Source organism: Poecilia reticulata, chromosome 15 (genome assembly GCF_904066995.2).
Source record: "Poecilia reticulata chromosome 15, P_reticulata-male-v2, whole genome shotgun sequence".
Taxonomy (NCBI): domain Eukaryota; kingdom Metazoa; phylum Chordata; class Actinopteri; order Cyprinodontiformes; family Poeciliidae; genus Poecilia; species Poecilia reticulata.
In genome coordinates this window covers 2,290,157-2,310,916 of record NC_088844.1, presented here as the reverse complement: position 1 = coordinate 2,310,916, position 20,760 = coordinate 2,290,157, and the positions used below count along the sequence as shown (strand labels likewise).

Here is a 20,760-nt window from a genome sequence, read left to right as displayed (position 1 = left end):
ACCAGAATAAATCTGGTATAATCTGGTAAAATCTCGGCATAGTGTTTGCAAAGAGGAAATGGATATTGGTCGGGTGGATTTGGTGGAGACACACACCTGCCCTGCACATGGTGATGGTTTGAGCACTTAAAAGGTGGATATGGTTGTCATTTTGTTGTTCTTCACTAAACAACTGCTGTCATTCATTTTCATCTCATCGTTCCTAGTGGATGGAGACTCTACATTGTAGATGTTAAGAGCAGGTTCCTGTTTTACATGTTTTCCGTTGAAACCAGGATGTCACTTCGTAGCAGTCGGGTAATACAGAGTGGTAGCTGACAGTTTCCTAAAGGCACCAGCCGACATTAAATTCACAATAGAACGAGTCAGATTTCAAGAAGAATGCTAAACACCCACAATGGTGACCCAGGGGGATGAACTGACTGCTTTCCTTACTGCAAAAAAAGCTTTTCTTTGTCACATCCATCAGACCACATCACCTGGCTGACAGATGATATCAACCATGCTGCTAAAAAGGCCTGAAAAAAATCTTATAATTTGTCAGAATGTCTGCATAGCCTCCCCCAAACCAAGGTAGTTGATTTCAGCTGTTAGAGGCTCAGTATGTGCTGGAGCAGGAACACCACATAAACACAAAGCTCTATTGCCTCATAGACACGACTAAATTAAATTTGGCCTTTGCTTGAAGTTCAGTAGATTTCTAGACAGTGAACTCCTGACTATTGAAAGTTCTACTTCACTTGCTACTGGCCAATGTTTAGACAGCAGCCAGTCCAGGAGCGTCGTCCATTTGCCTCAGCACTCATTGGTTTTACACCCAGAGCGGAAGACAAACCAGACTATAGATGTTAGCTTCTTCATATGAGCTTAGATGGTTTCCACAAGACCTGGACAATGAATCAATAACAATATACATTACAATAAACATGTTACCAATTTTATACATATTTTATACATACTGTGCAGTTAAAAGCTGTTTTTAAAGTGCTTTATTACTAAATTGACATCAATATCAATAGATAAAACATCTGATAAAATTTTCAAGAATTTGACCAGGCCAAGTTTCCACTGTCGGTATTAAATTATATGGACAGTGTCTGTATAATTTGGTGTTCAAACAATTAAAGTAGGCTGTTACAATTGTGGGTCTTCGTGGTTTCTAAACCTTTTAATTACACCAAGTCTACTGCAACTTTTTACATTAATAAGTTTATTGACAAAGATTAGAAAAAATAAAGAAGTGTTGGTGTGAAGGATTACATTTGCTAGCTCTGCACTTTTTAATGATCACTAGTGTATTTAACTTTGAACTGAACAAAAATACTAAGCATCCATGAGGAGATTAAGTAAATCCAAACAAACTATCCTCAGTCTGGACTCAATCCCAGGAACCTCTGGTACTAATAATTGCACCATCATAATTCTAACTAGTGGGCAAGCATATTCTGCTTATTGTATGACCTTAAACACCAGTAAAGTCCTAATTCTAGTATTATCATGACTGTTATTTTGTCCAACAAACTCTTTTCTTTCTGGAATTTCTTTTCACATATATCACCCATTTTCCCCCTTCGGTGCCTAATGGAAAGACACAGAAGGGGGAAAAACTGTTCTCAAAGTTAAGAGATGAAAAGCTGATAATAGGTGAGAGACTGTTGAAGGGTATGAAAGAGATGCACAGTCTCTAATTAGCAGCACAGTCATTAATTAAAGACGAACAGAATTAGAACGCCCAGGGAGGAATGTGTTTGAGCAAAAGGTTAAATGTGAATCTTCCTCAAACCTACCGAGCCGAGGCTAAATATAGGCATAGTGTGCGCACACACATGCATGTACACATGCATACACACGCATACACAAACACACGCATACACCCATTTGTCAGTGAATGTATCTGATCATAATATCAATTGAAATTCAAATGTTCATTTCCATCAACTTTTTTTAATGTAATACTTCAAAATGCGCATGCATCAACACAAAAAAATGTAAGAATGCTTCTGATGTAACTTTTCAGCACATTGTCAGGCTAAAAGGTGGATATATTTTATGGCTTTTTACCAGATTATTTGGCAACATTTCTTAATGCAATGATTACACATGATGTATGCATCAGTAGAAAACTTGACAGCATGCATTCATTATTTCTATTTTCTAAAATTAGCTATTAGGAAATTTGTCTTGTTGGATTTATTCGAGGAATGACCGTCACCATCAATTAAAAGGCCTCTAGATGGAGAAAACATTAAGTCAGGTGTTGACAATTGTCACTTTTTATGTACTTTTTATCTTGAATGTCATAACAGACCACAGGCATGCTCTACACACACATACTGCATGGAGTTTTTCTAATATACATTTGGAAAATCCAGAAAGACAGGAAAATGTCAACTGAAGACAGATTTCTGAAATGACCACCTCTGTAACCTGGTTTTTGCAGCACTTTGCCCGTGGTGGTACAATATAGAAGACATTCTTCTCAACACGATTCCCCTCGCAGACAGTAAAAATGTGATCCAAACAAAACAATGAGCCAAGCAGCGGTGTCATATATCAAAAGTAGCAGTGGGGCTTCCTGTAACTGCCGGTTGGGCCACTTTAATACAGTCCAACTCCACAGCAGTTCGGCTCTCAACAGTCTATTAAAGGAATATATGCCACAGTGCAACGGTCAGATTCTGACAGGTTAGTTCAATGTTCTTCACACTTTGGGCCATTTTCTCAGAAGAGGCTTCGCTTCAGAACAAGAAACCAAAAAAAAAAAAAAAAAAAAAAGGAAAAGGAAAGGAAACGGTTGAATAGAAGCGTTTTCCTGTTGTGAGTGGAGTTGTACTACGAGTAAGTCAATTTACTCAGTGGAGATTTGTGTGAACAAGATTCCAATTAAATTCAAAATGATTTTTGGCTTAAATATTTTACTTTTTTTTTCATTTAGTCCCTTTTTTTTAATTTTGACTTCACAAGTTATTTCCTAACACAACATTGCCTAGCCTAGTTCAACACTGCTAGTTCTGTACCTCCACATCTGGAAGAAAAAGAGGCTTTAGCTTTTCAACGATGCAATAATTGAACAGCTAAATAATAATAATATGCATCGTATTTTCTGCACTATAAGGCGCACCTAAAAACCTTCAATTTCCTCAAAAGCTGACAGTGCACCTTATAATCCGGTGCGCCTTATATATGGACCAATATTGAGCCACATCAGGTCTAGCAACTATAGTATACAGCCGCCGACTTAATTTTCGCCCATAGAAGAAGAAGCGCGCGGTGCATGCTGGGATGCATGTCAGAATGCTGGTTTGTTAATAAAGTTTGTCTGACCTATCTACCTACCGACCTGATAATCAGGTCTCTGCAGGTCATTTAGCACCATGTTCTCCACGAACATGCTGTGCGCGAACGGAGAAGGGTGACCATCGTCCGGCCACGTCCCGGCCCAGTCACGGAAGGCTCTCCTCGCCGACCGGAGTTGGACTGTTTTTTTAACATTCTTTATGTCAACAAAGTGACTTTAGACTAGTGGTTCTCAACGTGGGCGGTACCGCCCCCAGGGGGCGTTCAGAGGATGGCAGGGGCCAAAAAAGGTTGAGAAACACTGATTTAGACATTCATCTGGGGTGCTTCGACTAGGGCTACCAAGGGACCAGCCCCTATACATTTAAAGCTGGGGGTTCGGGGGAAGAGAGACAGAGACTGCAGCGGCAGCGAATCGGTTGGTCTGTGTTACCCAGAAAGCAGTTGGCAAAATATCGCAACACAAACACCATGAGTGAAACAATGACTGGGGCAGCCTACTATATAAAGTACTCGGGGACCACTTCTTTATTATTACTCGTCCACATTTGTAGAGTACGGAACAAATCGCGTTCTGCTGGCATCCTTAACTGTAGCGTCTATTCTATGCGCCTTATATATGAAAAAAGTTTTAAAATCGGCCATTCATTGAAGGTGCGCCTTATAATCCGGTGTGCCTTATAGTGCGGAAAATACGGTACTATTATCAATACAAGCCAATAATAAATTGAAAGGAGATATAAGGCTCATGAGTTTAATATCTTACTATACAGAGATTTATAGCTCATTAAAACCTAAATATATTCTCGTTTAAATGAGAAAAGTAGTAACATCGGATGTTTGATGTCATGTAGAAGAAACAGTGAGGGGACATTTTTACAAGTTTTGTATCTTGTTATATTGAGAGAGAGTCGCAAACAAAAAAAGAAAAGTAGCTGTGAAGGCTCCAACACTATGTTCAGCTAGCCACAAAACTCTATCCCGTTTTACAAATAAAAAGTTCGGTAAATCTCAAACTACTTTTTGAAGAATCTGTGGTCAATGTAGAACAGTCGTGTTCCTTCCTGGTAAATCTATTTATTTTAGATTTTGAAATAGAGGTGAACAAATGCCAACCAGGAAGCTGCAAAGCAGATGCTAATGTTAACATCACCAGCGGCTAATGATTCACAATATTCTGACATTGTTTACAAATTAAAAGTATCATAAACGTCACTCTGTGAGGGTTTTCTTTCCATTATGTTTAGGCTTTTTCAACATTTTTAAGTCAGAATGTTCTGGCTAGCTCATGAAGTTGTCTTTATTTGTTCATTATGCTAACACAAAACAAGCCAAGAACGACTTTGTTACTTTAAAGTCAGACTCAACAGATTGTCAAGCTTCGGAGTGTTCACCGTTTACATCATTATACAAAGTCAGAGGCAAAGCAACAGGAAATTCTTCACATTGTCCAAAAACTATTGTGGTGTTTCAATATGGTGATATCATGTGACATTCCTTATTCTTGCTCTGGCACTAGGGGTGTTTTTCTAATTAAGGATAATCATTTCAAACCTGACAGGATGGATCAAAAACTTGAAAGATTTCTTCACTTACCAAGATTTCTATTTTTGTTTTTGGTTCAGTCCTAGAAATATTTATACTATTTTCTAAGTTTGACATGTAACAATAAAAAACATTTTCTATGAGCAATGTATGAAAGACAAAAGCAGACAAAGCAAATATTCTTTGAGAAGATTTAAAAGCAGCCAGAGCAATCACATCGTTTGATGTATCCAATGCAATTCAATATGTCTGCTGGGCTTTAATAGCAACTTTCTGCTTGGTTTGTTTAATCAGACCTGCAGAAAGCCAAATACAATTGGCAGTCCACACTTCAGAGGCAGCCTGAGATGATTACTTTTCAACTTTAATGACATTACGTATCACTAACCCGTATGCGCTTCCATTTATTCCTTCCTCTTTTGATGGAACATTTAAAAAAAGAAAGAAGAAATGGAAATCTAGCTTTGCGCGGTGTCAGGGGACGTTTCTTCTCTCATTTGCCAGACGTTGTGATTGAAATGAATCTGGGTTGCCATGTTTTCGCCTGGTAGGTTGTGGAAATCAGGCAGAGTGTGATGCTGTGTTGTTCCTGTGTAAAAGTTTTAAACCACCAATTATTTCAGTACACTATTCTGTTGAGAAGCCACGCTTTTTTGTAATCTTTTGAAGTGGTCTGGATCTATAATTCTTTAATCTTCCTAAAAACCGCACTGCTAAAGGGAACCCAGTTTGTTTTGTAAATCTCTTTTTTTTGTCAAATGTGACCTGATCTTATGCTAAGCTGATTTAACACAAGAGTTTGGTCTGACCCAGGATACAGTTTCCAACCCTAATCACTGGTTAAATTATAGACACCTAAGGCTCATTTAGTGGGGTCAGTTATACAAGCTGGAGTTCTGTTACAAATGTAGATAAATCTCAGTCTATATAAATCCAACATGTTGGAATGAAACAGAACATCTTATGAAGTGTGAAGCTCTGAGACCTCTGCTGCACACTCATCCTCCGACCACTTCCTGTCATCTTTTTCATGGTTCTCACCAGTAGTAACATCTGGTTGATGATCATGTGACTCGTGTGATGTGAAAAAAAATTTCCATTGCAGTTTTGCAAAATTCATTGGCAATATCTTTTTCGATACTGTTGAAAAAACACTTCTTTGCAGAAAAACATTTTATCAAAAAACACTAAGTTTTTTTGAAACTGCTGTGTTTCCATTAAGCAGATTTATTTTCGTAATTCAATTTGTGCAATTCTACAGGTAATGGAAATGCAGCTATGGATAGCCATCCAGAATCTGATTTGAACTGGGTGGGCGACAGACAGAGGGGCTAGCCCAGGGGGCCATTCAGAAAAGAATCGCCATCAATTTCATCTCATGAAAAAGGATTAATAAAATGTGATCAGATCATAAGGTTTAAAAACCTCTTTGTCGAAGATTGGGAAGATTGTCTTTAGTTTCTTCTCTAACCAAAAATATTGGGTCACAATTCTACTTTGTTTCATTTCATAGTTTCCAGTTTGAAGCAAAAACAATGGGTCTTTGTTCAACGGGTTAAGAACTATCCATAAAGGATAAACTGTACCTAAAGCCGTTTTCACACTGCAAGGAACGGTACGGAACGGAACGGTTCCAGCCCTGTTGTGTTTGCATATACACTGAGGGCGCCATCGAAGCGGTACCGGACGTCATTATTTTTGAAACTAAACAATGGTTTCGATGTAGCGGCCGAAGCCTTTTCCTCAGAGATGCGGCGGAAAACTTTTTCATTCCTCGTTGACCGATCTAAATCATTTTGTACTCGTTGATCAGCGAGTAAGCGGAAGAAAAAATTTACCTCATCATTGGACCAGGTGATTGCACTATATTGAGATGAATCCATTGCTAATTAAAACTAATAATAAAAATATTGAAAAGAGCACTCTTTACAAAATAAAATACAGTTTAGTGACAGCTAGCTGCCAACGGAAAATCAACGTCTGACTCCATAACAACCAGCGGCCAATCAGCTGCTGATTCTAAGCAGAACCGCTTGGCCGGCCCGATTGGAACCACAGCTCTTGTGGTTCCAAGGGGCCGGGTGGAACCGGTCGCAAGTTCTAATGCAAACACAGTCGAAACCGTACCGTTCCTTGCAGTGTGAAAACGCCTTAAGAGTCAAAATCTATAGACTTGAAAATCAGCAACGACCTGAAACCTGAGATGAATCATTCCTCTTCTTTATGCAAGCTTTTCAGTCAGCATCTCTTTAGAAATCCCCTTGTTGTTGCTGAAATTGTATTTTCTCTAAAGCAGTGGTTCTTAACCTTTTTTGAGGTACCGAACCCACCAGTTTCATATGCGCATTCATATGAACCCTTCTGTAGTGATAAATAAAATCTGATCCCCCCCAAATTCAAGACCTAGGGGTGACCCACCCCAAGATCACTAAGTCTTCTTAAAAGGTAGAGTAAGGTAGAGTCTCTGAGAACAGTTCTTCAACATATAGTCAGTGTTTTCAGCAAAGTTGAGCTGACTGCCCAGGAACGACCCAAGGTATTTAAAATTTGCTACAGTTTCAACAGGTTGGCCATTGAGAGAAACTGGAACCACTTTAAGGTCTTGTTTAGATTATATAATTAGCTCTACATAATTAAGAGAATGGAAAATTAATAATAAATAATAAAGACTTAGCCATTTTCTGATTTAGTAATGTATTTATATTAGTTGTGTTACCACCCCCACGCCACTAGAGGCAGTAGCAGGCCCGAAAAGATGCGACTATGGAGCAGATTTAGAAGTATACCGAAAGCTACGTGAGATTGGCTGAAGTAATTAAAGACACAAGTTCAAATCCATGCTGAAAGTGTAACTTCTTCAATCAGGGCTGCTCCGCAGCTCTGATTGGCTAAGCAATGTAATGTGATCCTCTGCAGCAAGTGATGGCAAAGCGGGGCGTCATCACGACTTTACACAAGTGTGTCTTTACCTTCGCGGCAGAGGCTCCGCCGAACCCCTGAGACCGACTCATCGAACCTCTGGGGTTCGACCGAACCCAGGTTAAGAACCACTGCTCTAAAGTATTTTTTCTTTGGTATTTTTAAAAAAGAGTCAACAAAAAAAATGATTAAAAAATACATCTTTGTGATAAGCTGCTGGTAACAAAGGGACTAAAGATCCAGTTTGATTCTTTGCAAAGTTTTGCGCTTTTTTATGGCCTGAATAATTCATGGGTCAGAGTGAAATCCATCCTAAAGATACGTTCCTCTGACAATGTTTCAGGCCAGAGGACACGAGTGAAAATGAATGAAGAGACAAGAAACTTTCAAAGAACGTTGAAAAACCTGGAGAAGTCTTGATCAAGACCCGTTTGACAGAAAAGTACAAAGAACAAAGGGATGCCTTAAGACTTTTTATCTTTTCAAGTTTAAGCCATAAAGACTACAAGAACGCCAAAAGCTCAAGTCAAATAATAAACAAAGATGTTTACAGAACCTGAGATCTTACAGTGCAGTCATTGCTAACCTACATGTTCTTGTTAAGTAAATTATTGGCTGACAGATTCCCTCCACATTTCCATGCAAGGTGTTAGTGCTTTTTTAAATGAGTGCTTTATTCAGATATTGACATTTAAGAAGCAAAAGAAAATGTCTTATTTAGCTCTACATCTAAAGGAACAATTGGTGTTAACTTTGATGAGCTAAGGTGTTGTTCTCACCCAGTCCAATTTATGTCTTATTTCAACCAAATGAACTCTGAAGTACTATTAGACTCTTAAATGAAGTAATAAATAATAATAATAATAATAATAATAATAATAATAATAATAATAATAATAATAATAATAATAATAAGAATGCATTTCCTTTGCAGGTAATTTAAAAGATGGTGAAGTTGGATCTTCTGCTGCTGAAGTTTACCTGGCTTCTGTTACCTGGTGCTTTTGAACCAGTCAGTTTTATTTAGCTAAGCAACTAGAAACGGGCAGATTTTTGGCTCCACTGTCCCTGACCAGTCAGGGAAATTTAAGAATGTTACATTTTTCCCCACTGGGATTGTCCATATCGGGTTATGCTGACATCAACAATTTTTTAGTCAAAAATACTAAGTAGAAATTTGAAGTTTTTTGTTTTAAGTGTCAGTAGGGTGACAAGACAGTAAAGACAAGAGCTGCAAGCAGAACTTTAAAAGGTAAGTGGTTTTATGGAGACATGCAAAGGTGTTCTTTAATACTTTGCAGTGTTGGTCTGTTATCAACCATACTGCATTTGGAAATGTTGACAATCTTTAAGAAACTTTAGTGAGATGAAAGTCTACAGTCTCCAGACCTACAAAGTTTGATGTTTAGAGCTATTACTAGCAAGTTAGATACCATTAATATCACTACTAACGGTGCAAATTTCTAATATAAGTGCTAAAGAAAGTTTCAGAGGTCAACTTTAAATCATTTTGTCTTTGATTTAAATGAGTTTCACAACAACTGCTCTCTGACAAATCAGATAATATTAAAGACAAATTTAAAATTCACAACTGGGTAAAAAGCAAATGGATGGTAGATTTTTGTGTCTATACAGGATCTCGCTCTCTCTCTCTTATATATATATATATATATATATATATATATATATATATATATATATATATATATATATATATATATATATATATATATATCTTATATATATATATATATATATATATATATATATATATATATATATATATATATATATATATATATATATAAGAAGTGTAGTTTTGAAGACTGCTGAGTCCTTTGTGACGACTGAGGATCTGCATCTTCACATCCCAGATGACCATCTTCTCTTTCCAGGGGATGAGGACGCAGACCTGCAGGAGGGTGTTGGGCTCCCAGCATGTGAAAGGTCTGATCTCGAGGAGGGGGTGTCAAGAAAAGCCGAGATCCCCATGCTGGAGATTTTAGTTTAATAGTAACAATAAATAAAGTTACCTTTAAAATTAATTACACAGGTGACATCAAGACCCAACAGTAGAGTCAGACGGTAATAACATTTATCTGGTTGTGTGTGTGTTATTGTATCCTGCAAACTTTTTTTTAATTCTACTTTTTTCTATTTAATCATAAAAAATCATAGTCAGGTAGAAAGAGAGTCATGAAACAGGAAGAGCAGGTTGTCTGAGAAAAGAGGAAGTAAGTTTCCAGCCTGAATATATATAAAAATAGTTCAGAGTACTCCTTATTTCAAAGCATTAAAGGGTTAAAGAATAAAATGTAAACATTTTGAGTAACTGAATAAGACCTAAAGTAAAACACTTAAATTAATATTGGTTTAATTAAAGAATACTTACACTTCCACTTGTGGAAATACCTGCAACTAAAACAAGTAACTGTAATTTTGGTATCAAATAATGACAATAATGGATTATTTCTGGTTTCTTTTCAGAAAACATCTGCAATAACTCACATTGAGATTATAATAAGAGTAACTAATAAATTCTGGTTATCAGAATATTATAAATGAATGCTGAATCAAAAAGAAACTTAAAAGGTTATAAATGTGATTTTGACATTGAACTTGAGATTATGTAAAATGTGTAACTGTAATTAAAGTTCACTGATGTTGTGTTGGAGGTCGATGGTAGGTGAAAGGATAGGGGAAAAGAGGAACCAACAGGAGAGCACAAAGGACCAACGCCTTATTTTGTAACAAATTGAACAACTTAAACTTTCTAAAGAAAAGGTTGGGCAGGCACGTTGAAGAAGAGCCGAGGCCACAGAGCCGAAGATTGTTCTGCACAGGGGGACCAACCTGTCAGTCCCGCAATATGTGGCTTCAAATTGCACTTCTCTCATCAGCTGGGTTCAGACCCCAAAGACAAAGACCAAGGCAAAGACAAAGAATGAAGGCTAAGAGGAGTAACTGGTGCAGTCCTTCCATGGGACCAGCTCGTCTACATCTCAACAAACCAGAAAGATCATGAGACGAGGAGAAGGGAGCTTCAGAACCGCAAGACAAGAAGCTGAGGACCACTACGCACAAGAGGAAGTCACCCTAAGACCTGAGACCTGCTGCTCTAAGTCAGTACTCTTCCTGCCAGCACCCAAGTCCTGTGTGACCTCACCATCAAAGCAGAGACGAAAGCTCATCAGACCTGCAGAGATCCCTGTCTCCGTCAATCAACCTCCTCCTCCTGCTGCAACACCTTCTTCATCATCAGGCCAGTTCTGGGGTTCAAAATGCCGAACTCCATCCGTCTTTCTCAAAGGTTCCATTTTTTAGTTCTCAGTGTCAGCATTAGGGAAAGATAGCCTAGATCAGTGTTTTTCAACCACTGTGCCACGGCACACTAGTGTACCGTGATTGATCGTCAGGTGTGTGTTGGAAATTATCCAATTTCACCTACCGTATTTTCCGGACTATAAGCTGCTACTTTTTTCCTACACTTTGAACATGCGGCTATTCTGTGGATTTTTCTTCAACCACCAGGGGGCTCTTTAGCCCGAAGTGAATCATTGGAAGTCAAAATCTTAAATCAAAGAAGAAAGTGCTAATTTTCATTTAGAACAAGCACATGCTAGCAGCAGGCACGACGGAAAAATGTTTTCAAACTCATATGATGCAGCTTCTAAGTTGAGGAGTATCGATCAGGCAGTACAGGAGGGAAATAAAGCCGCTGCACGTTAACTCGGCGTGAACAAAACCGGATTTGGAGACGGAGACCTGCGTCCTTAATATGTCCAGCAGTTATAAAGACGCAGCCTTCTGCTGGGTCCTTATGGGAAACTGAGAGCAGCAGCCTGTAGCCCGGTGCGGCTCATATATGTAAGTTTCCCGGGGGGTTCAAAAAATTTGAAGGTTAGGGTTTATAGTATGGTGCGCATTTAGTCCGGAAAATACGGTAAATGGTCATAAAAGATTTTTTGAAAACAAATTAATTATCTGCAAATAATGCCATCTTTGAGTATCTTTGCTGTAGTAGTGACTAGCGGTGTAATCATGTAATTTTATTATCACTAGATGGCAGTAGGTACAGCGCATTTTACATTAAAACAAGAGAATTAGTGATACATGAATGTTACTATTCATGCATCACACACGACTGTTGTGGCTGTTCAGGTGTATTTTTGAAGTGGACATAAGTGCAATTTGAAATAAGAAATGTAAAATATGATAAAAATAAATGTTTATGTTATTTGATTCCTATTCAAGACACTTTGATAAGAATGATTATACACTGCTCAAAAAAATAAAGGGAACACTTTAACATTTAAGTGAACACTGAAGTGTTCCCTTTATTTTTTTGAGCAGTATATATGTAATATAGGCGGCTACAGAGCATCTTTCTTTACATTTTTGGTTGGTGGTGTGCCTCTTGATTTTTTCAATTAAAACAATGTACCTTGATTCAAAAAAGGTTGAAAAACACTGGTCTAGATGATTGATTTTACTTATTTGATTATTTCTGCTACTGAATTAAGATGTACTGACCCTTGCAAAATTGCCTTACTAATAAAATAAATAGCATTAAGAAAATCTAAAAGATGTTGTGGACATTCAATTAATGAGTGACCTTAAAGTTATTTGATTGTTGTAAAATAGCTATGAAGTTTGATTCTAGGGAGGAAAAATTGGAAAATGTTTTATAGATTGCTTTTAGCCAAAAACTATATGTAAACAACATCCTTGGGACTCGCCCGAGTCACTAAAACCAACCTGGTTCAGTAACAAGTGCACGTTGTAATAAAAAGAGAAGGAGCGACTGTTAACAGGTGTGCCTTGTGAAGCTAGTTGACCGCAGGCTGCTCAGTCTGGCTAATTCACGTGGGAAAGACGGGTGGGACATCTGGATGGAGGTCATCAGAAACCAGGCGAGTCTTTCTCGACGCCAGCTTAAGCAGAGTTTACTTCAGTTCTGGGTAAATCCCAGCAGATTTCACCCGTTAGACGGAGAGCTGGTAGCACATCTCCCCCTCTCAGAAGGGGAAGTAGAAAAAAAAGGGAGGGAGGGAGTTGCGCAACAACAACATATATATCTTAAAACAGTTGTGTTAAAAGCAGCACATGTTGTGTCCTTATTGACACAACTAATATGTAGTTTTAACACAACTATTGTGTCATTGAAATCAGCAAACGTGTTAAAATGTGTCATTTTGACACATTAGAATGTTGTGATCACGTTAACATTGTGTGTTAAAATGAACACAGAGCAATAAAGGTAATACAATTTTTTGTGTTATTTTTAAACATCTGTCATCATGCCACATTTTTTCAAAACAGTTTAATCTTTCTTTGTTGTGAGAAAAAAAAAGTAGTGGCTTTTTATTTAGTCAGTTTACCAGCATTGTGCAGCAACACATGCACTATGAAGATTTTACTGACTCAAGCATCTTTTGCCATTTTTTGAAAGGGATGTTAAAGCGCAGGAATGCTAGTCTATTTTGGAAAAGTAACTTTTTAAAACTGTTTTTTTTTCTGTTTTGATTGTAAAATGACTCTTTTCTAAGTCACAGTCAGGCCTCTTCCTTAAAGCATTTTGTGCCATAGCCAAATGTTAATTTTGTAATTCACCATTGCAGCTTTCGCTAAGCACAATTTTTTGTTTCACTGAATATTCCCCCGGTTTATCTAAGGCCATCTTCACCAAAGCGTATTTTATCATGCCATTCTATTAAAAGACATCATTCATGTATGATATCCATCTTGATAGAAACTAGAAATACCTTTATGCAGAGATAACGTCCTAATAAGAACTTTTATCTCTTTTTCATGTATCCATCTATCTTTCCATTCCTTTGATATTTCTTCCTTATAAATATTAACACCTGATTACTTGGGCCACTTATCTCTATGCAAAGTAATTCCCTCTAGGTCACTTTGATAAGGTATCAGATGGTTTGCCTTTTCTCCAAATAGATTCAAGGAATATCTCCCTATTATATCTAAGTTCCGTGGTTCTTAAATCACCCAAACCACTTGTTATCTCTGCTTGTGACAAGAGACAAGTCTTTCAGGAGACTACAATCCATGCAGCGCCATTTCTTAGAAAATCAAAATCGAACCTGTCAGACGTATATCGTCTTTCCAAAGTTTTAAAGTGGAAGTATTTTTTCCACTTTCCACAGAACAAAAAGTAAGCACCTGGGGAATAAAATGAAATGCTGATTACAACCACAGAGAACTGAAGAGCATTTAAAAGAAAAAAAAACAGAGGAGTGAATGCTATTTTCTTTGAGAAGAGGACTGAAAATTTCTCTACCAAAAATGGGAGATTTTTGGTAGAAAAATGTTTTGGCAGCTGTAAATATTCTACATTTGTGCCATGACAAAAAGAAACCCCTTTTTAAATCTGTATTTAAAATGCTAAATTAAAGAGTAATTGTTTCATTACAAACAATATGAGAGTACAATGTGTTTAGGTTTATTGTGTGTTTTAATATAATGATGAGCTGAAAATGTCCATTAGGCATTCAAAGTTATACATCTTAAAGTTAATTTTAACTCAGCATTGTCTTTTCACACAGCTGATTAATTAATCAATCAATCAAATTTTATTTGTATAGCACATTTCAGCAGCAAGGCATTTCAAAGTGCTTTACATAATTAAAATAAAAACAGCATGTGACATTAAATAAACAGTGAGAAAGAGAAAGAGATAAAAAAAGAACAAAAAAAAAGATAAAAACATTAAAACACTCACCCCTTTAGGACTACAGTTAAACGTTGTTTAACTGGGATTCTAACCCTCAGGGATTTTAGTCAAAAACACCGTTTGACAAGGACTCCAACCTCTAGGTTTTTAGTTGAAACGTCGTTTAACTGGGACGTTTTCCGGGGGGCTTTACATCATTAAAACGTAGAAAAGAAATAAAAAGAAATTAAAAACATTAAAGACATAAAAACATGGAAGACATCAAAACCCGCACTCTAGCCCTAATTTAGCCATAAGCAACTCTAAACAGGTGGGTTTTAAGTTGAGATTTAAAGGCACTCAGTGTTTCAGCTGTTTTACAGTTTTCTGGAAGTTTGTTCCAAATCTGTGGTGCATAGAAACTGAATGCTGCTTCTCTTCGTTTGGTTCTGGTTCTGGGGATGCAGAGCAGAACCAGAACCAGAAGATCTGAGGGGTCTAGACGGTTGGTACAACAATAACAGATCTTTAAGGTATTGTGGTACTAAACCGTTCAGCGATTTATAAACTAACAACAGTATTCTAAAGTCTATTCTTTGAGCTACAGGGAGCCAGTGTAGGGACTTTAAAACTGGTGTTATGTCTCTATCTTCCTTGTTTTAGTCAGGACACGAGCAGCAGCTTCTGGATCAGCTGCAGCTGTTTGATTGATTTATTAGTCAGACCTGTGAAGACGTTGTTGCAGTAATCAATGTGGCTAAAGATAAACGCATGGATGAGTTTCTCTAGATCGCGCTGAGACATAAGTCCTCTAATCCTAGAGATGTTCTTCAGGTGATAGAAGGCCGACTTTGTGACTGTCTTAATGTGGCTCTGAAGGTTCAGGTCAGAGGTCATCACTACTCTCAGGTTTCGGGCTGATCGCTGGTTTTTAGTTGTAATAACTGAAGCTGTGCATTGATTCTAGTTCGCTCCTCTTTAGGTCCAAAGATAATAACTTCAGTTTCGTTTCTGTTCAGCTGGAGAAAGTTTTGGCACATCCACACATTTATCTGTTCTAAGCATCTATTCAGTGATTGGATGGGTTCAGAGTCACCTGGTGACATCGTGATGTGGAGCTGTGTATCATCCGCATAATTGTGATAGCTAATCCTATGTCCTGTTATGATCTTAGCCAGTGGGAGAATATAAATATTGAAAAGAAGGGGTCCTAGGATTGAACCTTGGGGTACCCCACATGTGACCTTTGACCTTTCTGATGAGAAGTTTCCGATTGAAACAAAGAAATCTCTGTTCTTTATGTAAGATTCAAACCAGTGGAGCACTGGACCGAAGAGTCCGACCCAAGTCTCCAGTCGATTCAGTAAAATGTCATGGTCAACAGTGTCAAAAGCTACACTGAGGTCCAACAGAACCAGCACTGTGGTTCTCCCACAGTCTGTATTTATATGGATGTCATTGAACACTTTTACAAGGGCCGTCTCCGTGCTGTGGTGAGCAGGAAAACCAGACTGGAAGGAGTCAAAGCTATTCATTATTGTTAGGAAGTTATTTAATTGTTTAAAAACTGCTTTTTCAATAATTTTGCTGATGAATGGGAGGTTGGAGATCGGCCTGTAATTCTGCAGTAGTGATTTGTCCAGATTGTTCTTTTTTATCAGTGGTTTGATAACTGCTGTTTTCAAAGCCTGGGGGAAAACACCTGAAGAGAGCGATGAGTTACTATTTGGATCAGATCATTAGCAACAACAGGCAGAACTTTCTTAAAGAAATGTGTGGGCAGGACATCCAGACAGCAGGAACTGGAGCTTAACTGACTTATAATTTCTTCTAGAGTTTTATAATTTAGTTGTTGAAATTGGGTCATTTTTCCTGCATTTGTTTTGTTTGGGCGCAGCATTGGTACTGGGTTTGGAGTGGATGTGAAGATTAATCCTCTGATCTTTTGAATTTTCTCTAAAAAGAAACTTGAAAACTTATTGCAGGCAGCAATAGATTGAAGTTCAGGTGGCAACGTCATCGGAGGATTTGTGAGCCTGTCAACAGTAGCAAATAAAGCTCGAGCATTGTTAATGTTTTTGTTTATGACATCTGCAAAGAAAGCCTCTCTTGCATGTTTTAGTGTTGTGTGATAGTTACGTAGTCTTTCCTTGTAGATGTCATAATAAACATGCAGTTGAGTTTTATGCCATCTCCGTTCGGCCCTACAGCAGAGTTGTTTTGCAGATTGAACTATTTGTGCATTTCTCCATGGAGATTTCTTCCTACCAGTCACAACCTTCACTTTAATGGGGGAAATGTAATCAATGATATCTGAAAGTTTGCACTGAAAATCATCTACCAACTTATCTATTATAGCTTAAGGACGAGGAAGAAGAGTAGATTTGATTAAATGTTTCTGCTGTGTTTTCTGTGAAAGTATGTTTTGTGACAGTAGCTGTTTGTCCAAGTGGGTTAACGGATAAAGAACTGTCAAAGAAAACAGCAAAGTGATCTGACAGGGCAATATTAGTTACAGAGACATTGGAAATATTCACACCCTGATAAGCAGGTCCAGTGTGTGTCCCTGAGTGTGTGTTGCTTGTTTGACATGTTGTGTTAAACCAAAACTCTCTAATATATTTCAGAGCTTTTTTGAACCTCGGTCTTGGGGGTTGTCAACATGAATGTTAAAATCACTGACAATTATCAAACAATTGTAATCAATGCATATGAAAGATAAAATTTCATTGAAGTCCGCAAAGAAATTTTCCACATATGTTGGTGTTTTGTATATAGTTAGTGTCAAAGTTCGTTTGTGGCCTTTTACCTCAATTCCAAGATATTCAAAAGACATAAAGTTACCCAGAGAGATTTTACTACAGCTCATGGTATTCTTAAATATTGAAGCCACGACTCCTCCTTTTTAATGTTTTCTATTTTCACTTAAAAAATTGTACGTAGGAGACGTTGATTCAATTAGTACGATTGCTTCATTATTGTCATTCAGCCATGTTTCTGTCAGAAATAAAACATCAATATTATGCTCAGTGATGAAATCATTAATTAATAGAGCTTTAGCACAGAGAGATCTGGTATTTCAAAGAGCCAGTTTAAGTGACTTGGAGGCTGAAAGCTCTTCAGTCTGAGATTCCTTTAGACAGTGGATCAGTCTGAGGTTTGAATTAAGACCACTGCTTTTTGTATTTCTGTTTTTTGTAACTTTTCTTGTAGTGATCCAGACAGGTATTGTCCTGCTATGCAATGTCGTGGGGCCAGACACATTCTGGAGGAAGACGGGTGTAAAGATAATATCTGAACCCCGGTCTCAGACCTCAGAAACGCAGAGTTCTGGATCCTCAGGGAGGTCAGAGGCAGGTGGCTTAGATGAAGTGAGAGTTGTGCCGAGGCGAACCTGTTGATACATACTATCCAGCTGGGAGGAGAAAGAGTCCGTCCGTCCTTCTCTCTGACCTGAATTCTCCACCAGCATTTTCAGGCGGCTCAGGTGCAGCCCGACTCTCTTTAGTGATTCACTTCTTGAGAAACTCTGATCTTGTGAGTGAGTGTAGGAGCAGAGAGGGAGGGGGGAAAGATGTGGGATGGGGGAAGGAGGAGGGGAACCAGTCATTCTGTCCTCAGTCAATGTTTTATCAGTTTGTTTTGGGACACTTTGCTTCTGATAAGCGGAGGGTTCCATCCTAGTCAGACATCCTTGAGGCTGTTCTTCTGAAGTGATGGTCACATTGTTGTTCTTGTTGATGAAATGAAAAATGTTTGCAGTGAGCAGCTTTATTCCGTGTTTGTTAAGATTGCGTCCGCCTCTTCCAAAGAGATGAAAGCGCTGCCAGTAGATCCAGAGGTTATCGATGAAGGTCACTGAGCTGGTAGAGCAGGTTTCAATCAGCCATTTGTTTATCATGGCCAGCCTGGAATGTTTTTCGTCTCCCCATTGAGGTGATTGAATTGGACCACTGAGAAATAACTTCGTTTTTAATTTTTCCATAGTGTCCAGAAGAATATTAAAGTCCTTTTTCAGAATCTGAGATTATTGCTTTGCCAGATCGTTGGCTCCAACATGCACAACTAAAGTCTCCATGTTTGGCTCATCAGTGGTTAGAGAGAGCACTTTGTGAGTCAAATCAGATACAATCTCACCAAGAAAAGAAACCACTCTCATTTTCTTGGGATTGCAAACATGACTGACTCCATTTACTGCCTCATCTCCAACAATAAGCACTCTTGGCATACCTTTCGTTTTCCTGGTGGTCACTTTGTCCTTCGGAGCTTTGTGCGGTGGGTGCGTTGGTTTAGCCTCATTGCTGGTGTTTGAAGGTGGGTTTTCACTCAGAGGCTCGTGCTGGAGTGCAGAAAACCTGTTTTTCAGTGGGATTTCCAAGGAGTCGGGATGTTTTGAGGCTTGGGCTGGTCGCTTTGTCCTTAGGAGCGGGGTTGATGGTGCCGTTTTGGTTCCAGCTGCTTGTTTGCTATTCTTTGGCGGCGCAGGTGTTGAGGTTGAAGGTGGGATTCTGCTCAGAGACGGCCACGCTGATTCGTCCAGGTGAGGGGTTCTCCCCGTTAGTCGTCTCATGGGATCTGCAGTGTGAGACTTTTGTTTCGGTTTGGCGCCCTGAGCGATCCAGGGTGAGCTGCTTGGTGCGGGGTGTACAACCTCTCCGCTGATTTGAGGAAGAGTTGTTTCATATCCACAGGTAGCGTTGACCTCAAAGTTCACCTCCAGCCGTTGAATCTTTGTTTCTAAAAACTGAAGTCGTTGTAGAATCCTGCTAATGTCCTTGGGGTCGGACAGGGGCATTTTGCCCTAGTTCAACAATGTTGATTTTTATCACTTTTTAGCTAATGATGGCTATTAGGCAAAAAAAGAAACATTAAATTAGGAATTGAAATCAGAAAAAGAAATATTACCAGTACTTTTGGCTATTATTTTAAGCAAGAAAAACCCTGAAGAGTTCCTCCCCACACAAAGGACAGGCCAGTATACAACCACGTGTTTTCTACAGGCAGTGTGGAGAAATTTGAGTTTAATCAAAACATACCGGTGGCAGAAAAATATTATTTCACAGTTATTACAGTACGACATGAACTGCTTCCTGACAGAGGAACAGATGGCCAAATCTTCATAGAAACAATTATTATCTTTATCCTTAACTGTCATATCTGACATCTATTATTCCCAATAATGGCTTTTGTTAACTGCAGAACGGAAATACGAGGACGTGTAATCTCCATGTCTGTATTTAAAGTACTCTCTACTACTTTTCATCGAAGCTGTAATTCTTGAAATACCAAAAAGTTATAAAACCAGTGCAAAGCAGATGTTCCAATTTTAAAGAAAACAAAAATATAAGGATAAATCCATCTCACAGAGGAAAAGTTTCACACATTATTACCTGGTTTAAAGACTCAATTAAGTTCTACTGCAGTTTCAGTCTGGCTAACATTTAGCAGCTAAAGATTAATTGGGATCACTTGAAGAAAACTTTAGCTGCTCTTTGGGATCGACAACTCTTTAAAGATTTTGAAACTTTAGAACCGTGTTGTAAAAATTGTAATCTAATGGTATAAAACAAAAACTCATGTGGGATTGAATCCTTTGAAAATTTCATTGGAAGAAGCTCAAGCAGCTGCTGCATAACTTAAAGTAATACATTTAGCAGCTAAATGTTAGCTAGACAGAATTTATACAGCGCTTACATACAGCTTGTCATTTCTTCTCTGACACAAATGCTTTTACAGGACAGATTTAAGGTCCGGACACCTCTCTAAAAGTAGGAAGCGGACATATAGCACAGGGCATTCTGGGTAAATACAACCATAGCAAACATATGTGTTTAGCACTAGCAAGCGTAATGGCTTGTGATCATTTCCCAAAGATAAAAGAGAAATTTTAGAACCAATAAACTTTCACCCTACTCCATTTCTGTTTACATTTTGTAATGAGCAAAGTTGTGCTCAGTGTCTTCTTCAGTCGTTTCTTTCAGTGGTCCTTGGTGTAGCGCCACTATAGGCAAGGACGGGAACCACACCAGATGAAAATGTAGCAAAATATTACAAATGTTGCTACATTTGTAATATGTAGCAACATTTACAAATATTGCCAATCAAACATTGATTGGCATCAAAATGGTTCCCAATCAAAATGAGTCAACCGGGCTATCAGGTATTAAAATACCCTTAAAATCTGTTCCTGGCTTTTTCAGAGCTTCTGTAAATGGGTACTGTCAGGAGAAACCTTTATTAGTCGACTCTGGCATTCAAATGGACAACAACTCAAGGAATACTATTTTTTTTCTTCAAATTCAAAATAATTGTGTCAAATATAGACA

At 38.2% G+C, this 20,760-nt stretch overlaps 1 protein-coding gene across 1 annotated transcript in view; it reads right to left on the bottom strand.

Moving 5' to 3' along the window:
* The window catches only part of nrg3a (neuregulin 3a), a 555,594-nt gene that overhangs the window by 126,299 nt on the left and 408,535 nt on the right, over nucleotides 1-20,760 (bottom strand). The gene's annotated exons all lie outside the window — the stretch shown is intronic.